The sequence below is a fragment of the Xenopus laevis genome, chromosome 9_10L (genome assembly GCF_017654675.1).
Source record: "Xenopus laevis strain J_2021 chromosome 9_10L, Xenopus_laevis_v10.1, whole genome shotgun sequence".
Lineage (NCBI taxonomy): Eukaryota > Metazoa > Chordata > Amphibia > Anura > Pipidae > Xenopus > Xenopus laevis.
In genome coordinates this window covers 118,284,107-118,291,032 of record NC_054387.1, presented here as the reverse complement: position 1 = coordinate 118,291,032, position 6,926 = coordinate 118,284,107, and positions in this window count along the sequence as shown.

Below are 6,926 nucleotides of genomic sequence, written 5' to 3'. Positions count from 1 at the left end.
TCTATTTGTCTTCTCATTGGCTTCCAAAACTCCCAATCTTTACTGGCCGCATGTCGTTGGATATAGATTGTGCATGATTTTATAATGTTAAGCTAGCCGTACACTACTAGATATATTTATTTGGTAAGGTTCACCAGGTGTGTTGCTGAATCAGGCTTATCCAAACTTTTGGAGCCCAAGGCAATGATAGGATTCTAATATGGGCTTACCAGGGAAACACATCAAAGCAGCCATGCATTTTTCAGCAGATGGCATTTTTTTAACATGTCCAGTTGATGTCTAGATGATTTTTGGCTAGATATTGGTCTTGAGGGCCCATACGTGGGCAAATAAGCTGCCAACTTAGTCTGGAGGGGCAGAGTTGTCACTTTTTAAAGCCCTGTGTATGGCCACAGGGCACATGGGGTGCTAAAATATGACTTCACACACTAATTCTGTCAATAGGAATCAAGTGGACATATTAGAATGAGATGGCCTTATAATGGGACCCTATAGGCAGAAATTGGGGGGGGGGCAGCTTAGCGCCAATTTAAAGCAGTTGTTTTGCACAAGGTGATTAGGCGCAAACTGAGGCCTCTCATGCATGTTTTCCGTTGTCTGGTGGAGGCAAAGAGCTGCCCAAACTGGGATAACTGGCAATATTTAGACTGGGGGACAAACCTAACTAGGGGCAGCAACCATGGTCCACCCCAGGGGCAGAGCTGGCAAGGGGCGGGATTAAACCTGAGCTTTAAGGGGACCCCTGTGGAAACAAAAATATGTTTCACCATGGGTAAAAACTAGCATAGGGGGCCATTCACATCCTATCCGACCTGCATAACTCAAGACTGCAGCCTTGTGGCCTTCATAGTTTCACAGAACTTATTGGCTTCTAATATCCTTATAATTTACAGTAGGGGTACACTATCCCTTATAATACACGAGTGATACTCAGAGTTCCCTGTAATAACTCAGCCTGCAACCTTGTGCCTTTATATGGTCACAGAACCCCTCGGTGACTTCTAATATCCTTATCATTTACAGTAGGGGGTACATTCTCCCTTATAATACATGAGTGATACTCAGAGTTCCCTGTATAACTCAGCCTGCAGCCTTGTGTCTTTATATGGTCACAGAACCCCTCAGTGACTTCTAATATCCTTATCATTTATAGTACGGGGTACATTATCCCTTATAATTAAAAGGTCTCTGACAGCCTTCTGTTAGTAGCCATCAGCCGTAGGTTACAGAACTTTTCATAGTGAGGAAATAATTCTGAGAAGGAGCAATGCGCATGCAGAAGGGATGCTGGATCAGTACACAACACACTGAAGGAAGCGTCAGACACAATAAAGAGTTTAGAATCTTTTCTCCATGTACAAATCATTTCATTTTTATACATCGGCTCATTTGTTCTACTGTAACCCCCTTAGATTGCAGTTGCAGGTCACAGATCTCACGCTTGATAGACTATTGCATGAAATGCCATTATTATTATTATTACAAACTTTAACTTTTGCTGAAATTCCTGTTTACAATTAGATCTAAAGGAAAAACCATACAGGTAAGTGAGACCCGGCTGCTGAGTTTATAGCAACTGCCACTCCATATCCATTCCCAACCCTCCAATCAGGAAAGTGTTATTATAGTTTTGCCCAACCGGCAGCCTTTTAGCTGTATTTGAAGTACAACTCCCAGCACCCCCGGACAGCTCCTTCAAGAAAAGCTGAACTACAACCCAAGACTTATTTTACAGAGACAACTACTGCTCTACAGATTTTCTTTTCATTACTTTTGTATTTGTTCTTTCTTAACAATGATCATATTTGTTATTCTCCTTTGAAGAGGAGAAGCAATAGTATAAAAGTTAATATTAAAGTTTATCAAACGTTCCTGTAAGATGGTGAAATGAGTGTATAGCCGCTGCCTGTGTACAGGGATAACCCACCTCCCTCCCTTCCCCACACAAATGCCGGACAAGCCCCTCTCATTTGACCATTTTAAGCTCATAGGAATATTCTCAGCAGTTTGTAGATATACGTTGAGGCCTTATTCAATTTGCTTCCTTCACCCTGTGTGTCAGAGATCAAATCCACCACGTTCTCTGCTCTTTCTATTGGCTGCATTTTCCTGGTTAAGCTTTCCAATTTCTCTGCCAATTCCTGGAATTTCTTCTCAAGAATCTCAATAATGTCAGTGAGTCTTCGCTCTTTCTCGGCAAATATCCTCACCTGAGCTCTGACCGTTTGCATTTCATTTTCCAACTCTTTATATTGTTGGGTTTTCTTTATAATGATCCAACCCAGTATCACAAGGCTAATAATTAGAAAAACAATGAGAAAATAGAGAAATATTTGGAACTTTGGGCTGTTTGTCCCCTGGGGGGTGGATGGAGATTCAGCTCTTGGACACTTCCTCCTTCTGAACACCAATGATACGGTTTTTTCCTTTGTATGAATTGTGTCTGTAAATGGCTCCATCTTGGGGAACAAAATAAAAGAAGACAATGAAGCAGCTATAGGGTTGTGGTGCTCATTCTATTATCATGTCAATATCTGATCAACCAATCCCATGACACATCATCACTTATCCAATAGTCTCCTTTTTCTTTTTATCATTACATATTGTAACTGCCTTACAGTATTATACAGTTTATTTCACATCTCATTCTTATTTAATATCCATAATATCTTTTCATAATTTAGATTCTTTTTTAAAATACATTGTTTTAATTATATATAATATAAAAACCCCTGAACATTACTGAAATGAATCATTCAATTTACTGTTCTGTATCTAATCTTGTTTTTTTTCTCTCTTAAATTTGAATCAACGTATTTTATTTATTACAGATAATGTCTGCCTGTCTCTTTATATATCTATCTGTTTATCTAGCTCAACCCAATTGATCTTCCACATGCACAGAAATTCTTATTTAAAGTCTGTACGGTCGTGTTACTGAGATGTTAAGGTCTTTCCAAAAATATTCACATTTATAAGTCAGAATAATAAAGTATCCTCACTCCCAATGTCTGTTAGCTTTTAAACAGTTGGTCATTAAATGCATCCTGCTGATTGGTTAAATAGGGGACTAGAAATGCAGCAACATTAGGAGCCAGACACTTTACTCATCACACACTCAACTAATCTTTTGCTACTTATCTATACATTCATCAAGAAGAATTGTAGGTATGTATGATAGATTAAATATCAGTTGGATAGATAGACATAAATAGGTGGATAGATATATGTTTAATGGATTAAATAGTTTGGATAGACATACAGTAAATGGGTGGATAGATATATACTAGGGATGCACCAAATCCAGTATTTTGGATTCGGCCGAACCCCCGAATCCTTCTCTAAAGATTCGGCCGAATACCGAACCGATCCCTAATTTGCATATGCTAATTAGGGGTGGGAAGGAGAAAACATTTTTTACTTCCTTGTTTTGTGACAAAAAGTCACGCAATTTCCTTCTACGCCCCTAATTTCCATATGCAAATTAGGATTCGGTTTGGTTCGGCTGGACAGAAGGATTCGGCCGAATCCTGGATTCGGTGCATCCCTAATATATACTACAGACTACTTATACTGCTACTAATAAATAGCATATGAATGCAAATAAGAGCGAAACACAAGACAAAGTAAATTAACTAGATCTGGGTTTCTGTAATAAAAGGTACTTGCTACATTTCTAGTCACCTATTTAACCAATCAGCAGGAGTCGTTTTACTGACCAACTGTTTAAAAGCTAACAGACATTGGGAGTGAGGATACTTTATTATTCTGACTTTTAGGGGCACATTTACTAATGGTCGAATATCGAGGGTTAATTAACCCTCAATATTCAACCCTCGAAGTTAAATCCTTCGACTTTGAATATAGAAGGATTTAGCGCTATTCGTTCGTTCATACGATCGAAGGAATAATCGTTCGATCGAACAATTAAATCCTTCGAATCAAACGATTCGAAGGATCTTAATCCATCGATCGAACAATTTTCCTTCGATCAGAAATTTGCTAGAAAGCCCATGGGGACCTTCCCCATAGGCTAACATTGATGCGAAGTAGGTTTTAGGTGGCGAAGTAGGAGGTCGAAGAGACAGTACTTCGACTATCGAAGGGTCGAATAGTTGAACGATTTTTAGTTCGAATCATTCGATTCGAAGGTTGAAGTAGCTAATTCGATGGTCGAAGTAGCCAAAAAAATACTTTGAAATTCGAAGTATTTTTTAATCTATTCCTTCACTCGACCTTAGTAAATGTGCCCCATAAATGTGAATATTTTTTGGAAAGACCTTTAACATTTCAGTAACACGACCATACAGACTTGAATAAGAATTTCTGTGCATTTCAACGATCAATTGGATTGAGCTAGATAAACCGATAGATATATAAAGAGACAGACAGACATTATCTGTAATAAATAAAATACGTTGATTCAAATTTAAGAGAGAAAAAAACAAGATTAGATTCAGAACAGTAAATTGAATGATTCATTTCAGTAATGTTCAGGGGTTTTTATATTATATATAATTAAAACAATGTATTTTAATAAAGAATCTAAATTATGAAAAGATATTATGGATATTAAATAAGAATGAGATGTGAAATAAACTGTATAATACTGTAAGGCAGTTACAATATGTAATGATAAAAAGAAAAAGGAGACTATTGGATAAGTGATGATGTGTCATGGGATTGGTTGATCAGATATTGACATGATAATAGAATGAGCACCACAACCCTATAGCTGCTTCATTGTCTTCTTTTATTTTGTTCCCCAAGATGGAGCCATTTACAGACACAATTCATACAAAGGAAAAAACCGTATCATTGGTGTTCAGAAGGAGGAAGTGTCCAAGAGCTGAATCTCCATCCACCGCCCAGGGGACAAACAGCCCAAAGTTCCAAATCTTTCTCTATTTTCTCATTGTTTTTCTAATTATTAGCCTTGTGATACTGAGTTGGATCATTATAAAGAAAAAACAGCAATTTAAAGAGTTGGAAAATGAAATGCAAACGGTCAGAGCTCAGGTGAGGATATTTGCCGAGAAAGAGCGAAGACTCACTGACATTATTGAGATTCTTGAGAAGAAATTCCAGGAATTGGCAGAGAAACTGGAAAGCTTAACCAGGAAAATGCAGCCAATAGAAAGAGCAGAGAACGTGGTGGATTTGATCTCTGACACACAGGGTGAAGGAAGCAAATTGATTAAGGCCTCAACGTATATCTACAAACTGCTGAGAATATTCCTATGAGCTTAAAATGGTCAAATGAGAGGGGCTTGTCCGGCATTTGTGTGGGGAAGGGAGGGAGGTGGGTTATCTCTGTACACAGGCAGCGGCTATACACTCATTTCACCATCTTACAGGAACGTTTGATAAACTTTAATATTAACTTTTATACTATTGCTTCTCCTCTTCAAAGGAGAATAACAAATATGATCATTGTTAAGAAAGAACAAATAAAAAGTAATGAAAAGAAAATCTGTAGAGCAGTAGTTGTCTCTGTAAAATAAGTCTTGGGTTGTAGTTCAGCTTTTCTTGAAGGAGCTGTCCGGGGGTGCTGGGAGTTGTACTTCAAATACAGCTAAAAGGCTGCCGGTTGGGCAACACTATAATAACACTTTCCTGATTGGAGGGTTGGGAATGGATTTGGATCTGCAGTTGCTACATACAAGTTATAAAACGCTATTGATGGTCAGGGCCCCCTTATAAGTTAAAAAAAAATTGGGGCCCCAAAAAGAATTAATTTTTTTTTAAAAAAAACATTTACATTTTTTTTTACAAAAATGGTGCCAGGGCCCCCTTACAAGTTACAAAAAAAAATTGGGGCCCCAAAAAAATGTTTTTAAAAAAACATTGGGGGCAGGTGGCCTACAGAATATTAAAATAATATATTGGTGTCCAGGGGATTAAAAAAAAACAAAAAACCACAAACTGGTGTTCAGTAGAATTGAACTCAAGGCTACAGGACTTCAACTTCGCCTCCTTTCGTGGCTTCGGGTCTTTTCGACACTTCAGGACTTCAATTATGGCTGTTGTCACGACTTCAGGGCTTTTCGCTGCGTCAGGACTTCAGCTTCGGCTGTTTTCGTGACTTCGGGTCTTTTCGCCGCTTCGGGGCTTCGGCTGGTCGGCTTTTCGGCACTTCCGCATTCGGCAACCTGCAAAATGGCCGCACGGCTCAGTCGCTTGTAAGGGGGGCCCGACTCTTTCAAAAATGCAGCACTGCTGGGCCCCCCTGCAGGCCCGGGACACTTGTCCCCCCTGCCCCCCCTGATGGCGGCCCTGCATACGGTATGCATAAATTATCCTCACAGGCAGTGGTTGTTAACTGACAATGGCATTGTGGTTAATAAAACTCATAATAAAGAATTGGATCCAAGCTAAAAGCATTACAAGTGCATGGGATCTGTCATCCTGAAACCCGTTATCCAGAAAGCTCTGAATTACAGAAAAGCCGTCTCCCATAGACTCCATTTTAGCCAAATAATCTAAATTCTTAAAAATGATTTCCTTTTTCTCTGTAATAATAAAACAGTGCATTGTACTTGGTCCCAACTAAGATATAATTAATCCTTATTGGAAGCAAAACCAGCCTATTGGGTTTATTTAGGGGCTTATTTTTCAAAGATCAAGTTAAGTTTATATTTTTGGTCAAAATTCACATTAAAAAAAAATCTTTAATTTTATGAGATTTATTATACCCCTGCCCTGTAAATAGCTTGAATCCGAAAATATACCATATAAAACCTGTCATGGCCATGTAAGAGTTAATGGCAGAGGTCCATTGAACCAATCGATAGCCTTCATGATGTTTGAGTTTCTTTCATAGGGTTTTGGGTGAAAAAATGATCAATTTGAGCAAATTGAGTTTTTCTCGCTGTAAACACGATCAATTCGAGCCATTCGAGTTTGTTTTTTTTTGCCGAAAACTC